This window comes from Balaenoptera borealis (genome assembly GCF_965194805.1).
Source record: "Balaenoptera borealis genome assembly, chromosome: 5".
Taxonomy (NCBI): Eukaryota; Metazoa; Chordata; class Mammalia; order Artiodactyla; family Balaenopteridae; genus Balaenoptera; species Balaenoptera borealis.
This window is the reverse complement of record NC_138862.1, coordinates 54,439,659-54,457,229: the sequence shown is the minus strand read 5'-3', so window position 1 is coordinate 54,457,229 and position 17,571 is coordinate 54,439,659. Positions and strand designations below refer to the sequence as shown.

At 38.0% G+C, this 17,571-nt stretch overlaps 1 protein-coding gene, 1 long non-coding RNA gene and 2 pseudogenes across 4 annotated transcripts in view; 1 reads left to right on the top strand and 3 right to left on the bottom strand.

The window, feature by feature from the left end:
• The window catches only part of LOC309629284 (uncharacterized protein), a 1,158,831-nt gene that overhangs the window by 278,756 nt on the left and 862,504 nt on the right, over positions 1-17,571 (top strand). The gene's annotated exons all lie outside the window — the stretch shown is intronic.
• The window catches only part of LOC309629290, a 255,887-nt gene that overhangs the window by 156,995 nt on the left and 81,321 nt on the right, over positions 1-17,571 (bottom strand). The window lies entirely within an intron of this gene.
• LOC309629285 (mitochondrial import inner membrane translocase subunit Tim17-A pseudogene) lies at positions 306-6,562 on the bottom strand (annotated as a pseudogene). Its single transcript has one exon. The product of its transcript is annotated as a mitochondrial import inner membrane translocase subunit Tim17-A pseudogene (transcript).
• LOC309629286 (phosphatidylinositol N-acetylglucosaminyltransferase subunit P pseudogene) lies at positions 6,494-7,690 on the bottom strand (annotated as a pseudogene). Its single transcript has one exon. The product of its transcript is annotated as a phosphatidylinositol N-acetylglucosaminyltransferase subunit P pseudogene (transcript).

Sequence of the window (17,571 nt, the reverse complement as noted above, 5' to 3'; positions counted from 1 at the left end):
TGAAAATGGTATTTGGTGACCACAATCTGTGCACGTAGGATGTTCATGGCTAAAAGGCTTGTTGTTACTTCTCCTACTTTTAAATACAAGATCTAGGAAATATGTGGTTTTTCAAAGAAAAATAAATCATAAACTTGTGCTGATACTCCAATTCTAATGAAAGGTTATAGAATTTTTTACTTATTTAATTTTATATTGAATCTCTTTTCTGCTGAAAAGCATGGTTCCTAATAATGTTAACGTAATTGCTTATTTACTTTTTCCCATAATATATGTTAGTTTCAAAATAACAGAACCAATGCTAAATGCAGTTTGATACAGCTAGGTTTATTTGTTTCAGGTTGTTTTCAAATCTAGGTTGCTTAATTAAAAAGAAAATTAAGTCCAAAGTGGGGAGAAAAAAAAAGCAAGTCTTAAATATTTCTAACTTTTTGAGTATAATGTCTAACTCATTTTCTCTCATTTTTATTGATACAAATATTTAAATCTATGAATCTTTTTCTAAACACTCTTTAGCAGTATCCTGTAAACTCTGATATCATGTTTTCATTATTTTTTCTAGAAAATTTCATGATCAGTTGTTATTTTTTCCTTGAGTCAAGCTAAGTTTAATAGAAAAATTTTAAATTTCACAGTGGGAAGATTTTCTTATGTTTTGATTGTTATGGATTCATACTTTTATCATCTTGTTGATGGAGAATATTATTTGTACTTTTCTTTATGTAATTTATTGAAGTATAGATATTTCTGTAATTATGGAGTCAATTATTATAAATGTTTTTTGGTACCATTTTTGGTCTTGGACCAAGGGAAGTATACTAAAGTCTGCTATTATTTATGTATTTCTAGTCTCTTTGAGTCTCTTGTAGTTTCTGCTAAATGAAAGAAGCTACTGTGTTATTTGCTGCATATCTTTCATAAATATTTTATTTTCACTGTGAATTGTAGCATTTAGCATTTGTAAAGTGCTCTTTGACTTGGTAATAGGTTTGGGTCTAAATTCTACTTAGTTGGATTTCAAAATCTCAATTCTTTCTTTGTGTTTTCTTGGTATACCTTTGTGCATCCTTTCATTGTTAGCATTTCTGAATTGTTGTAGGTGTGTCTTTGTCTTTTATGTGCAGCAAAGAGTTGGGTTTTGCTTTGGAATCAACCGTTTTGTCCTTTTAATAGGGGGTTAAGCCCTCTGTTGGTAGATATGTTTGATTTCAGTAGCTCATCTTTATTATACGTAAAATGTAGCATATAATATTTGATGATGATAAGTGCTATTGAGGAAGATAAAGGAGGGGGAGGAGAGTAGGAAATGCTAGGGGGGAGTTTTCTATTTTAAGTAGGTGGTCAGGGAGAGCCTCAGGGAGAAAGTGACTTTCACACAAACTCTTGAAGTAGGTGAAGGAATGAGTCGTTTGGATAAGTGGGCTAAGACTTACCCTGACTGAGAGAACAGCAAGGCCCGGAGGCACAACAAGATTACTTGGTGTGTTTTCAGAGAACAGCAAGGAGGCTGGCGTGACTGGAGCGCTGTGTGCAGGAGAATAGTAGGAGACAGGCCAGAGGGGATAAAGTCGAGGGTATCAGATAGGGCCCTCAGTCTTAGGGAGGGAAAGGACTATCCCTTGACGAGGAATTTTAGTGCCAGATGTTGAAATAATATTACTTCTGCCATCCCACAGTCATAAATTAATAACTCTGTGGGAATGCATTAGTAACTCTGGGAATTCCAGCCTAGGTAGGAGAAAGAAGCCAGTCTTATGGGTTTTATATTTTGGGGTGCAACTCAAATTATGCATGAAATAGTTTAATCTCTGCTGAAACACCTTCCAATGCAGTGGAAATGATCCTTGAATGTATTCCTCAAATCTCTGATGTTCCAGTTTCTACTTTATATTCTACCCCCAAACTCATCAGATACAGCTTCAGAACTTCAGCTTTTTGCTGTTTAGATGAAGGCGTGAATTTACAGGGGAATAACTTTATTGAAACATAGCAATGAAATGTATCTTGACTAATAAATGTTTAAAAAGCAGAAAAACATTAAAATTCTATACAGAGATGCTTGACCAAAGGCCAGCACACAGCACAGTTTTTTGAATTCTTTTAAAAAGTATTCAGCTTAAAACAGTTTGTTCTTTTTATGAAGAAATATGTTGTTTTAACAGAAAACTGTATGACAGAGAAGGGAGAATGAAATGGATGTATCTATGAGGGAAGGGTTAAGGGTGAATTAAGTCTAATCCAGGAAAACAATGTTTAAGATTCCAGTGGATGGGAACAGAGAAGGGACAAACTTTCAATACATGCAGGATTACTTCTTCCTTGTCTTTTTGTGTTTCATTTTGCTGCACTTTAATTTTCTCTTTCCTCTTTCTTTTTTTCTCCTTCACCTATTTTTTTTTTCTTAAGCTAAACTGTCAGTGAAATGCTGTCTGAATAAGTCACAACTCATAGAAAACTGAACAGTGCATTGTAAAATAGGACACAAAACAAAAGACTTCATCTGAGAGCTGAGATCATCGCGTTGGGGTACACAGACCCAGTGCAGCAATTCAACAGTGTTTCTTAGAGCCTGAGACAGTTTCCACAATTCTTGGTATGCTATTGCCCCCTGCTGTTCATGTGGAAGCACTGACAACAGAAATAGGTTTTCAAAACGTTCCATGTTTTAGTCTAATGTTAGCGTGCTATCAGAGAAAGTTAGACGAAGCAGTTCAAATATTTAAAACAATAATTCAAGGAATTGTTTTCTAAAAAGCTGAATATCAGAGAAATCCCAGAACATCTTCCCTACTCCCCAGTATATCAAAAAGAAATGTATGATTCTGTTATTTGGCTAATGAATCTAGTTTCCTTTTTAAGTTTCTGAGGGGAGCAAAGCACAAGGCAATTGAGGTAGCTCAGAGAAAAAGTGGTGAAGTAAGCAGGGAGAATGGAGGGCAAAATGTGCAAAAGGAGGGGGTAATGAATAATTTACATACAATGAGGGCAAAGCAGTTCAGTCCTGAACAGATCATCCGCATTCCTCCGAGGGTGTTGGATAGCAACTGTTCTGTCTCCACTGAAGAGCGTGGATGGGTCATTTGCGAGCCTTCAGGTCTTCTGCCTCCTTGTTCTTGGGTTTGGTCACGAAAACTTCTCAGAACCATTATGATGTGAATTGGGGCCCCTGAAGCAGAGCAGAAGCACATAATCCTTGGAGCTAATTTCCTGATTTACTCTGCAATTTCTAAAGAGGTCTGGGCTGTCTACTGGATGGAAGTCAGCCCATGTGCAAATATGTGTGTTTGAGCATAGGAGTTTCATGTTATTTTTTCCAGGTTTCATAACTCCAGCAACCATGGGCTGCTAGTTCCTGCATGCCAGTTCTTCCAGTGGGATTAGGTAATTAGGTACCAGGATCCCTTCTCACTCAGTAAAAGCAAATTAAAAACTAAGGGCCTTGTTTCAGCATTTTGTTTTTGCTCAGACTCTTTCTCCATGAGGAACATGACTAGAGAAGAATCTTTTAATATTTAGAAAATCACATGCATATTTATATACAAAATTACATCCTGTTGTGATAAACCTAGAAATCCAGCCTGAACTACTGTTGAAAGATTTAGTTTTGGCTGTAAATACCACTAAGAATGTAATTTCTAACTTCTGAAGCCCGCACCTCAAAGGCACAAATGGTGAATTTTGAGATAAAAATTTGAGAAAACATTTACATCATTTATTTCAGATAACAATAAGCTGATTCCTTAATACTTGAGGTAGTTCCATTCACAGTGTTGGTTTTAGTGCTTATAGAATTTTGTTTCTCCTGTGTGATATTTTACTGTTTACTTACTCACTTAAATGTATATTTTCCACTATGGCAGATGTTAAAGATATGGTGAAAAATATGATAGACTCTGCCTTTAAGCTTTTTATAGTAATTTAGCAAAATGTAGAACAACAGTATGATAATCACATAAGAAGGAGCCAAGAGTAGAAAAATAATTTCCCAATCCTTTTCACTTTATCATTTTATTCCCTTTCATTCCATTTCTTCTCTTTACTATTTTATTTTATTTGTATTCATTTTGCTTAAATTACAAATCAGGAAAGCTGACTATCCTTTTTATTTATCTTTGCACAATCCCTAGTACTCCAGCACTTTATACAAAGTTTGCATATATTTGTAATAAATATCTGCTGAATGAAATATGAGCACTCACTAGTTGCCTTAGTACTATACTGTGCCTATGTAAACTAGATGCACATTTGATTTCAACAGAGGAAAACAGTGACGTTAGGGGGAATTTATATAGACGTAGATGGAAGTATTAGAAATATTTTTTTGTATTCAAACTCTAAGGGGTAATGAGAAACTTTTTAAATGAGAAAAACTAGAACACAAAACTTCCACCATGTAACTACTTGAATCTTTTTTTTTTTTAAACATCTTTATTGGAGTATAATTGCTTTACAATGGTGTGTTAGTTTCTGCTTTATAACAAAGTGAATCAGCTATACGTATACATATATCCCCATATCCCCTCCCTCTTGAGCCTCCCTCCCACCCTCCCTATCCCACCCCTCTAGGTCACAAAACACTGAGCTGATCTCCCTGTGCTATGTGGCTGCTTCCCACTAGCTATCTGTTTTACATTTGGTAGTGTATATATGTCCATGCCACTCTCTCACTTTGTCCCAGCTTACCCTTCCCCCTCCCCATGTCCTCAAGTCCATTCTCTATGTCTGCGTCTTTATTCCTGTCCTGCCCCTAGGTTCTTCAGAACTATTTTTTTTTTTAATTCCATATATATGTGTTAGCATACGGTATTTGTTTTTCTCTTTCTGACTTATTTCACTCTGTATGACAGACTCTAGGTCACTACAAATAACTCAAATTTCATTTCTTCTTATGGCTGAGTAATATTCCATTGTATAGATGTGCCACATCTTCTTTATCCATTCATCTGTCGATGGACACTTAGGTTGCTTCCATGTCCTGGCTATCGTAAATAGAGCTTCAATGAACACTGTGGTACATGACTCTTTTTGAATTATGGTTTTCTCAGGTTATATGCCAGTAGTGGGATTGCTGGGTCGTATGGTAGTTCTATTTTTAGTTTTTTAAGGAACCTCCATACTGTTCTCCATAGTGGCCGTATCAATTTACGTTCCCACCAACAGTGCAAGAGGGTTCCTTTTCTCCACGCCCTCTCCGGCATTTATTGTTTGTAAATTTTTTGATGATGGCCATTCTGACTGGTGTGAGGTGATACCTCACTGTAGTTTTAATTTGCATCTCTCTAATGATTAGTGATGTTGAGCATCCTTTCATGTGTTTGTTGGCAATCTGTATATCTTCTTTCGATAAATGTCTCTTTAGGTCTTCTGCCCATTTTTGGATTGGGTTGTTTGTTTTTTCGATATTGAGCTGCATGAGCTGCTTGTAGATTTTGGAGATTAATCCTTTGTCAGTTACTTTGTTTGCAAATATTTTCTCCCATTCTGAGGGTTGTCTTTTCATCTTGTTTTCGTCTTTTCCTTTGCTGAGCAAAAGCTTTTAAGTTTCATTAGGTCCCATTTGTTTATTTTTGTTTTTATTTCCATTTCTCTAGGAGGTGGGTCAAAAAGGATCTTGCTGTGATTTATGTCATAGAGTGTTCTGCCTATGTTTTCTTATAAGAGTTTTATAGTGTCTCGCCTTACATTTAGGTCCCTGATCCATTTTGAGTTTATTTTTGTGTATGGTGTTAGGGAGTGTTCTAATTTCATTCTTTTACATGTAGCCGTCCAGTTTTCCCAGCACCACTTACTGAAGAGGCTGTCTTTTCTCCATTGTATATTCTCGCTTCCTTTATCAAAAATAAGGTGACCATATGTGCGTGGGTTTGTCTCTGGGCTTTGTATTCTGTTCCATTGATCTCCCACGTTCCCTTAAATAGAAAAAGGTGCTAAATGTCTCTTCATAGCCTATTTGGCCATAGTTGTCCCACCTACAGTTTTAAAAACAGACTGAACTTGATCTTCTGAAATCCTTCCTTGAACCACAGCTCATTCTGTTAAGGAGGTCCTGGGAGAGAGGTCCTATTGGTATCGTTGATAGTTCCTGAAAGGTGAGGATGGTAACTGGGATGAAGGCAGCTGGGGGGGTCGGAGGACTGTTGGGAAACTGGGCAGAGGCAAATCTGGTCAACAAGATACCAGCTCCTTCAATGAGAGCTAGCAGAATGCCACCCATCGCGGCTGACCCAACCATGGCCACTGGTCCATTTCTTGCTGCCAGGATGGCTCCTGTTAAGGCACCACTCGTGATGCAGTTCCAGGGGTCTTCTTTCCCTCTGACTTGAACCATACTGCAGTCAATCATGGAAAACAGACCTCCCCAAACTGCAAAGCTACCTCCCAACTGCAGAGCCCTGGTTCTAATAGCTGTCAGATTCCCTCGTAGTCTGTGGTTTACTCCCACCCGAGAATTGCGAAAACCTTTGCTTGAAAGATCCCACCACCTATGGCTCCCATCGTAAAGACCCCACCACAGTGGTCCACATTGCACCAGGGGCAAGGCTCGTGCCGTGTACTCCTCCATCTTGACTCTGCTGCTCCTGAATCTCTTTTTAATGATTATCGTAAGTTGCCAATACATATGAATTTTCAACATTTCTGCCTGTGCAATTCTTATCAGATCTGAGTACATGCAACCTATTGAAGATTTGGTAGAAACCTGAAGATAGGTAGTGAGCAATGATGATGCCTGTTTTTCAAAAGGAAGCTGAAACTTATTTTCTTTTTGAATCAAGAATTAACTTATCAGTGTTTCATTGTACAAAATTCATAGTATATTGGAACATGCTTTTTGCTGCCTTAATGGTGTAACCCAAATTGTCTGCTCCTGTTTAATTGTTCTACTTAAATTGTATTGAATGCCAATATCTAAGAAAACTGTCAGCATAAATGGTTCCAGAATTTCATTGGGTTACTGAGAAGTGGATCTTCTCTGCAAGTATACTATGTTATACTATAGAGTATACTATATATGTAGTTTTCATGTATAGTATCTATATGTAGTTGTACTATGAAGTTATCTATATCTATATAGTAATGCAGTATTCTATCTATTAATGTCTAGTATTTGAGAACATTTACAATATTAATGGAACTTAATCTAAGAGATGTTCAACTTACTTCTTTTTCTTTTTACATTTCAATACTGGATATTAATAAGAAAGAATAATTATGATCAATATTATTATGTCAAAAATAATAAATGCTTGATGTTAGTCTACATACAATTCAATTTTTGGTGTGAAGTTCCTTGGTTGTAAGAAGGAATATTTAGTTTACTTCACTAATAGAAATATCTTCTAATGCCAGATGGCCTCTTGGTATTTCTTCTGCTGTTGATTTTTAGCATTGTTATCTGTGATTACATGAATGGAGTTGAGTGGGGAGGTACTCATCATGTTTATTCCAAATAAGACTATGTAACGGATTGCTATAGTAATAATGAGGTAGATAGGCGATGCAACTGCCTGATATTTTTGAGGCCAATAGGTTAAGCCTAAGGCATTCAACCAAGATTCAGGAATAAAAGGCCACATGAGATATAGTGTGCACCAAAATTGGGAGCTTAACGGCAAAGAAAGCCATAGATCGCTCTTTCTGGAAATGGCAAGGGTGACTCTTCCACCATTTTTTCTGTGGCTGTAGACAATCTGGGGCCCGTCTTGCTGACAGCTCAGCCTCCTGAGTGCCGAGTGCCCTGCACGAGGAGAAATTGAGGGAAAGGCCAGGTAGCTAGGGCACCACCCACCGGGGTGCAGGTGCACTGCCTCCGTACCGGGCCGGAGGGTGCAAGCTGTAGAGTAGGTTTATGTTCTTCTTTCCTTCCCGTCTCACGTCCCATGGACTCCACCTAGAAAGTTTGGAACTGTTTCCTGGTAAGTGGTCGTGTGGAAATTAGTATGTAAGAAGCTCACAGGGTTCGACAAATAGTTGACAGGAACTGTATTTTAAATAGCGTAAAGGCCTCTTTTAATTTTAGTATTTTGTGACTCTTCTTCACATCAGGCATTGCCTAAAAGCATGTTTTAAAAAAAGTGCCAGCTTCTGAGTTTCATATGTGCGGTGGCTTCGTGTGTAGTCAATCGTCACAAGGCATTTTATAAGTGCTTCATTGCATATGGTGCTGGGCTAGGTGCTGATGAGGGAGAACAGCACAGACTGTGTTCCATCCTCGAGTTATTTATAATAGAATGTGAGAGGAATAAAAAGAAGTCCGAAAGCACAGAATTAGAAGAAAAAGTAAGGTAGATAGCATTTTGCTTCTATTTCAGTGAAGTGTCTTTGGGGAGGCTTGGTTAGTATAGGGTGGAGTGGTTAAAACTGTTGAAGGTACAAACCTTCTCAAATTATCCACCTAAAAAGTTGGAATTCATGAATATAGATCCCCTCTGTACAGGAGGCAATCTGCCTGTCTCTGTCCCCGTCTCTGTTTTGCTTTGAAACCCAGATCTCTGTCTGGATGGCTGAAAACAATGGAAATTATTAGAGCTCCTCATAATTGATCACTCTTGCCAAAGCCATATTGATAGATATGGTTGGGATTTAGGAAAAGAACAATAGCCCACATGACTTGGAAAATAAAAATAAATGTGCTGCTGCTGAGATGCTGAAAATATATCATTAAATAGCCTAAGAGATATAGGAAATACTTCATGTATGTTTTAGGCTGGTCAGTATGAGGTTTGTATTTTAAATGGTCTCTTCTCTCAATTCACATTGCCTTAAGCTTCTGGCTTTTGAAAAATATTTTGTATTCATGAACACTTCTTTTAATTATTTATTTATTTATTTATCTTTGGCTGTGTTGGGTCTTCGTTTCTGTGCGATGGCTTTCTCCAGTTGCGGCAAGCGGGGGCCACTCTTCATCGCGGTGCGCGGGCCTTTCACTATCGCGGCCTCTCTTGTTGCGGAGCACAGGCTCCAGACGCGCAGGCTCAGTAGTTGTGGCACATGGGCTTAGTTGCTCCGCGGCATGTGGGATCTTCCCAGACCAGGGCTCGAACCCGTGTCCCCTGCCTTGGCAGGCAGGTTCTCAACCACTGCGCCACCAGGGAAGCCCGAACACTTCTTTTATAATTGATGGGGATGTTTGCTTATGGCCCAACTCTAATTTGTAAGCTGGAAAGTTCATTTATTTATTCATTCCACATCTATTATGTATTTACTGTGTGCCAGATATGATGATAGTGATTGGTCTTTACGTTAATTTTAAAGCCTACTTAAAATTTTGTGAGCTCTATTTACCTGAATTCCAAGAAATCATGTTCAGAGAACAAATCAAGGCAAGAGCAAGTGGGTCTGTTACATTTTGTCTAGATCTCTATTGTAGCAGTTATCACACTTTCCTTTTTTACATTAATTTTGCCTGCTGGAATGAGAGCAGAGCATGGTCTGGATTTGATCATCACTGTGTTCTCAGCATCTGACACAAAACTTGAAACATAATAGAGACCCAACAAGGGAGGTTTGGATGAATCTAAAGCACCACATACACAAACATAACACTGTTCTTTCTGAAGACATTTTTATTTTCACTGGGTGTCAAGGCCGTTTCACACTCTGGAATATCTTCCTCTAGGAAGAGGCAAAATCTTTTCGTAAAAACCCTTGTTATCTAAATATCTTTCTTCCAGAGTTAGACTGAATATTGATCTGAAGCACTTTGACCTGACTTTGAATTTGATCTGAAGCACTAAGATTCCCTCTTAGTGGAATCTGATTAAAATCTTTTTTGTTATAATTAAGGTCTTCAGGTTCCAAGTGAGTATTTGCTTGACATTTATGAGAACAATTACTTTATATTAATCTTAATAATATTTTTCAATTTGCCTGGTAGGTAAAAATCAGGCTTTAGAGAAGCAGTTCTTATTTGGGAAATGCTGATGATGGGCTTTCTGAGGAACCCTTCTCATTCATCTAGCATTTGTTGCTTTCTATGTTTTCAGTGGGTTTATGTCCACCTAAATACATTTCGTAAGTGCTTTGAGTATGAGACAGTGCAGAAAGGAGACAGCAATCATATGCAGCCAGAGGATTATGTAATTCACATGAAATTCTTGATGATTCCCATTTAGGGTGGGAGTTAATGGTAGTACTTCGGAGTAAAATCCCTGATGTTACATTTATTAGATTTCATATGGGACTGATGGGATTGTCACTTACCATTGAGTAAATTGTGCACTGTACAAAGAAACTGATCTAAGGTACACACTGTTTATATCATAGACTTATCAATTTGAATATTTATTGAGACAATTTTATGGCAGAGGGCAGTAAAGTTTCTTGTTCAAATAAAATTAGTATATTATGATACATTTTCTGACAAATGGAAGTAAAATGTCTTGAGGAAGAGGTACCTTGTTTTTTTTGTTTGCACAAATGCTCTGTATGGGCTAGTGGTGGCCTGAACTTGGACAAGTTACATAACTCCTTTGGCCTTCAAGTGAAGATATTAATCCCTACCTCACTAAATTGGTTGACAGTGTTAGACATGTCTGGCATATGGTCAGCATTCAAGAAATGCTTTTGAATGAATATGAAAGCACTGAGCTTAATGTATGTGGTAAAGGTTTGATAAGTTGCAGCTCACTTTTGCCTTGAATAAGGGGAATTTTATAGGGATTAAGTATATGTGTAAATATATGTATTTGAACCTTTGAACTAAAGTGTTTCACATTTTACACTTATTACTATGTGGTATTGCCTTGGATATCCCTACTGAGATGTTTGGGGTCCTTCTTTATTTTCCTGAGAGGTATGCATCCAGCATAAAGAAAATTATGATAATGTGACCCATTGAAAGGAAAATAGTGTCTCGTAGTTGAGTTTCTTTTGGAATCCCAAAATACTGGAATCCTAGGTTTAGAAGGGTCTGTTTGAATTTCCCTTGATTTATCAAATACGTATTAGTCAGTTATTACATGGGAGTATCTATGCTATGCACTAGGGCTGTAAAGATAACTAAGATACTATTGTCAAGTAGTTGCAAGTCTTCGCATGAACATTTCCAGGGACAATTCACAATTACTAACTTGATTTTTAGGAATCTCTCTTATGACAATTCAGAATTTGTCTTCCTGTAACTTTCATTTATTGGTGTTAGCTTTACTCTTTGGGGCACAAAAAATAAGTCTGATTCTGTGATAGAAAGGTCCTTCTTACTTATTAAGGTAATTAAGGTTTTTCAGAGACTTCTGTTCTTCAAGTTAAATATCACTGTATAATTCTGCTGTTTCTCAAGCCTCTTCTCCCTCTTGCTCCCATTAGTGCCTTCCAGGTCATCTACTTACCTTTAAAGATGTGGTAGCCACTGGGTATTCAGGGCTCCAGATGTATACGGACCACTGCAGGATACAGTAGTATGATCACTTCCTGCATTCCAGATTCTGTCCCTCAAATCTCTCTGCGTGATCATTGTGTACTGTATTAAAAAGTGTTGTATTTATTTTGCACAAGTTACCATGTAAAGTATTTTTGGGAAAAGGATAAGTGACCTCCTTAATTTCTTGAGGAGCTCTTCATATGCTGTATCCGACATTCCAAATGGGACCTATAATGAGGCTACCTTGCTAGGGTTCTGGGTTATTGAATTACAATTTGGAAGTCATTTTTGGTCCAGTTGGTTAAAGCCACTGTAATTCATACATTTTCTGACAGCTAAGAGGTGACTGACTAGCAGAGGAAGGGCTTCTATAGTTTTGCACAATCCATTTCTATAAACTATTATCTCACTTAAACACTCTTTTTTCTTTTTGATGAACAAAGAATATGACAGGGAAAGAATTGTTCTACTTATAACTCTAAGCACTTACTAAAAAAAACTTAATATCTTCTTAACATTTTTATTTAAGTTAACAAATGTGTGGGACTCTCTTTATACCAGGTGTACTCTGACTCAGTGTTTGGGACAAGTAGCCCTGCCTAGCAGAGTGCCAGAAGATGCCAGTTATAACTCAGCCACGACTTGTAGGTGTGCACACTGCTTTGCTTTGTTCCTTTTAGTAGAAGGAAAGGACAAAGAGAGACGCGGTAATTAATTGGAAGATGGGAACAGGGAAGAGAACTCTGCTTAGATAAATGGGGAGTGTTTGGCAGTAGTGTGGGTTAGAATTAGATGGGTAGTGTGTTAGTTTCTTAGGGCTGCCGTGACAAATTACCACAAACTTTGTGGCTTAAAACAACAGAAATTTGTTCTCTCTTAGGAGGTCAGAAGTCCAAAATCAAAGTGTTGGCAAGGCCATATTCCCTCTGAAGGCTTCACGGAAGAATCCTTCCTTGCTTCCTCCGAGCTTTGGTGGCTCCTGGCAATCCTTGGCATTCCTTGGCGCGTAGATGCATCACTTCAGTCTGTCTATGTTTTCACATGGCTTTCTTTCCTGTGTCTCCTCTTGTCTCTTTGTCCAGATCTCTCTCTTCTTTTTCTTACAAAGGCACCAGTCGTTGCATTAGGGCCCAACCTAATCCAGCAGAACCTCATCTTAACTTGATTACATGTAAAGATGCTATTTCCAAATAAAGTCATATTTACAGGTACTGGGGGTTTGGATTTGAACATATCTTTCTGGGGAACACAATTTAACCAACAACAGGTGAGACGGCACTAAATCACAGGTAGATGAAAGGTAGAATAGTTAGGGTTTTTTTTATAAGCCAGTGGAATCACTGGAAAATTTAAGCAAGGGTACTGGTAAGATACTTATTACAGGAAGGTCTGGCAGCAAGCATTATGCTTCAGTATACTGAACTGAAGATGAACTTTAGAGGCTAGAATATTAATTAGGTGTATGTTGCAATGTTCCAGGAATAACATGAATGAAAGTTTATAAAGGAAGATGGGGAAGAGTGTATTTTCCAAAGGTGGCTCCTGTCTCTCATACCACTTGCTCTTCTGCAACGAGACCTCCTTACACCTTCATCAATAGTTGGTGTCTGTTTCTCTACCCATGAACTTGGGCAGAGCCAGTGACTGCTTTGACCAATAAAATAGGGTGAAAGTGACACCACACCAGTTATATGCAAAGACTTTTCTTGGCTCAGCAGCTTTAACTCCCTTACCTCTTGGAAGATAGCCATGATGTAGGAGGTGTGACTCCCCTGAGACCACCGTGCTGTGTTGTGTCTCAGTTTGGTGTTTCCAAGCCATATGGAGAGGCCCTAGAGGTAGGGCCAGGGCTGGGGTGAGGCAAGTGGGTTTTCTAGGGTGCAAAATTTAAGGAGACACTCGCTCTCAGGTGTACTTGCACAGTACTGAGAGTGAGCACCTCCTTAAATTTTGCACTCTGGGAGATTCACTCTTAAGAAGACACTCATTCTCAGGGGTCAGTAAGTACTGGGGCAGCACTTGGGAGTTAGTGCCTCCTTAAATTTTGTGGCCAAGACACCTCTTCTTGCCTTACCCTAGTCCTCGCCCTTCCTGGAGGATGACATACCAAATGGAGAGAGACAGGAGAGAGGGGAGGGGAGAGAGGAGAGAGAGAGGGGGGAGAGAGAGAGAGAGGAGAGAGAGAGGAGAGAAGAATGGGCCAGTAAGGAGCTTGAGAGGGAGAGAGAGAAAGAATAAAGCAAGAGTGGTGCAAGATATTTAAGTGAGGAAACCATCTTGAATATTGATCTTCTGGCCTTAGCTACCAGCTGGACCAGATAGATGAGATGAACCACTCAGCTGAGTCCTCCTTAATTCCTGATCCACAAAATCGTGAGTGAGTTTTTTATACAGCAATATATTACCCAAAGCACTCTTGCCAATATTATGTGGGACTGAGCGTTGACTGAGAAATAGCAGGTAGCTGTATATTTACTGAATTCTGATGGAGCAAAATATGTTTGATTGCTACTTAGGGAGAAGGGATGAAGAAAGTGATGTAGAGAGATTATAGTCACTGGCAGCCTAGGAAATAGAATTTAAAGCTTTGCTTCTTCAACGCTCTGCTTAAACTACATAGCCATACAACTTTTAATGTTTGAAGTTGGCCAGAACAAAAAGATATACACACTCACAGTTTGAGTATACACACTCACAGTTTGAGTCTTTATAGAAACAAAGTCTGTTTTGATCTGACATGTAGAGGGTTGTGAAATTCTCATTTTTAAAGCAGATGGTCTGAATTCTGATGCTAAATGAATACAATTGTCCTTGGATCTCATTAGCCCTCATATGGGATGGAGGGAACTCTGTATAGTTATTTCTTCTTGGCTTTGTCTGAACAAATCAAGCTTTGAAATGAAAGGTTTAGTTTTTACAAAGGCTGAATTTACTAATTTTTTTATTGAGTACCTCTGTTTCCTGGTAATTTACACATTCTTTCAAATGGTTGTTGGCACATTTATTTATTTTCCTGTGAAGTATTTTCTAATTACTTGTAAACAAGGCTGAGAGAAAAAGCAAATTTGGAAAAAAAATTAAGAAAGGGACTGTTTGGCAGAGGAGTTGTATTACACATAAAATTAAATATGATGGATATATATATATTTAATATTTTCTTTTATTTATTTTGGCTGTGTTGGGTTGTTGGGTCTTTGTTGCTGCACGCTGCTTTCTCTAGTTGTGGCGAGCAGGGGCTACTCTTTGTTGCGGTGCACGAGCTTCTTATTGCGGTGGCTTCTCTTGTTGTGGAGCGTGGGCTCTAGGGCGCACGGGCTTCAGTAGTTGTGGCACGTGAGCTCAGTAGCTGTGGCTCGCGGGCTCTAGAGCGCAGCCTCAGTAGTTATGGCGCACGGGCTTAGTGGCTCCGCAGCATGTGGGATCTTCCTGGACCAGGGACTGAACCCGTGTCCCCTGCCTTGGCAGGCGGACTGTTAACGACTGTGCCACCAGGGAAGTCCCTGATGGATATTTTTATAATCCTTCAGTTCATTTTATAGGTTTCTCTGCTTGCTTCTACAAGTGGGCAGTGAGTAAAGATTTCCTGACCCATTATTCATTTCAACAAGGTGTTAGACATTTTTATGACCTCCTAGAGTACTTATAATCTGCACTACACAATTTAGCACCTAATTATATTCTGTGTTGTATTGTTCATTATTATATCATTGTACGATTCTTCTTCCCTCAAGTAGATTATATGATCTTAAAAGGCAGGGATCATATCTTATATTGCTGTATTTGTATTACATCTAGTATAGTGCTGGGCATGGTATCCACTTGGGAAAATTTAATTGATAGAAGTATATTAAGTAATTTTAGTCCCTCAAAGCTCAGTGAATGTGTCTATGGAGCATTTGTCATGGCTCTGGACTTAAGGGCACCGAGGTAGGCAAGTTACTTTTCCTTTCCCCAGGGAATTTGTCATCAAGTGGAAGTACCAAGGTGAAGGATGGCTTTGACTGATGAAGTGACTTCTCCTTTTTTCCTTTAGTGTCAGACCAGGGCAGTTGAAAAGCAGAGAGGCATGCGCCATTGTGCTACCATTATCATTTTGATATAGATGATGGTTGACATTTTTTCCTCTTCATTTCTTCAGTTGGACAAGCCAGCTAATGGTGTCTGACCTGGGGAGGGATGGGTATCTTTTTTGGCTGAGCAGCTAGGCTAAGTGGGTTGGCGGCCTTTACCTTTCTCTTGTTTTGAGTGAGCATGCTGTTTCTCGGGGCATTAGATCTACATTATTTTTTTTTTTATTGTGGTAAAATATAGGTAACCCAAAATTTACCATGTTAATCATTCTTTTTTAAAATTTTTATTGAAATATAGTTGATTTACAATGTGTTAGTTTCAGGTGAACAGCAAAGTGATTCAGTTTTTATATATATATATATATATATATATGTATATATATATATACACATATATATGCATATATGTATCCTTTTTTAGATTCTTTTCCATTATAGGTTATTATAAGATATTGAGTATAGTTCCCTATACTTCAAGGTAGATCCTTGTTGATTATCTATTTTATATATAGTAGTGTGTATATTTTAATCCCAAACTCCTAATTTATCCCTCCCCAGTCTTCCCCTTCGGTAACCATAAATTTGCTTTCTATGTCTGTGAGTCTATTTCTGTTTTATAAATAAGTTCATTTGTATCTTTTATTTTAGATTCCACTTGTAAGCGATATCATACGATATTTGTCTTTCTCTGTCTGACTTACTTCACTTAGTATGATAATCTCTAGGTCCATCCATGTTGCTGCAAATGGCATTATTTCATTCTTTTTTATGGCTGAGTAATACTCATTTTAAACATTTTAACCATTCTTAAGTGGACAGTTAAGTAGCATTAAATATATTCACATTGTTGTGCAGCCATCACCAATATCTATCTCCAGAACTTTATCATCTAAAATTGAAACTCTGTACCCATTAAACAGTTACCCATTTTCCTTTCCCCAAGCCCCTGGCAACTACCATTCTACTTTCTGTCTCTATGAATTTGATAATTAGGTACCTCTTACAGGTAGAATCATAATGTTATTTGTCCTTTTGTGTTTGGCTTATTTCACTTAACATAATATCTTTAAGGTTCATCCATATTGTAGCATGAATCAGAATTCCATTCCTTTTTAGGGTTGAATAGTATTCTATTATATGTATATATAACATTTGTTTGTCCTTTCATCCATTGGTGGACATTTGGGTTGCTTCCACCCTTTGGCTAGTGTGAATAATGCTCCTATGAACATGGGTGTACAAATATAGATCACATTATTATGAGCACCAATACTGATTTAATGCTCATGGTGAGCAAAATATCCTTATCACCCATTAAACTATCTGGAAGAATCAACATGTCTCTGGAATTTCATAACTTGAATTCAGAGACTTAAGTACTCATAGGAAAACGTGGCCTGACAATATCTTTTAGATTAGGACTGTGACCAGTACTTGCATTCAGTGAGTATGTCTTGTTTATTTATCCTTCAAAATGCTTTTTGTCTCCATCTTTCTACTTGTCACTACTCCAAGGTATGTCCTCATTGCCATGCAGCAGGAGTACTGCAGTCATATCCTAACCAGTTTGTCTAACTTGTCTCCCCTTTCCAGTTTTTCTTATAAAGCACTGCTTTGGTCATTTTACTCTACTGAACAAAAACTTTCAGTCCCCGTCATTATACAGGACAAATCTCAAACTTGTTTGAAGGACTTTTGCAACCTGCTACCAGCTTACCTTTCAAGTCTTACTTCTATTTCCTTATACAAACTCTACTCAGAGTCAAAATTGTCTTCTCATTACCCCCTGGACAAATCATCATTATTTTGACTTTTGCTGTTCATTCCACCATGTAGAACCTTTTTCATGCTGCCTTCAAGTGTTAAGTCAAACCTCAGTGTCGCTGCTAAATCTTTTTAAAATAGCCACGTTTGAAAATGATTGCTCTTTTGAATATTTGTACACTCACCATAAGATTAATCATATTCATGTTTTTGTGATAGCCAACATTTTTTGAGTTCTCCGGCTTGGCCTAAGGGCTTTAGTTGCATTATTTCATTTCACCTTTATAGCAACATGTGAAGTATATACTGTTATTATCCATTACGCAGATGGTAAACTTGAGGCTTTGAGACACTAACGTGTCCCAAATCACACAAATA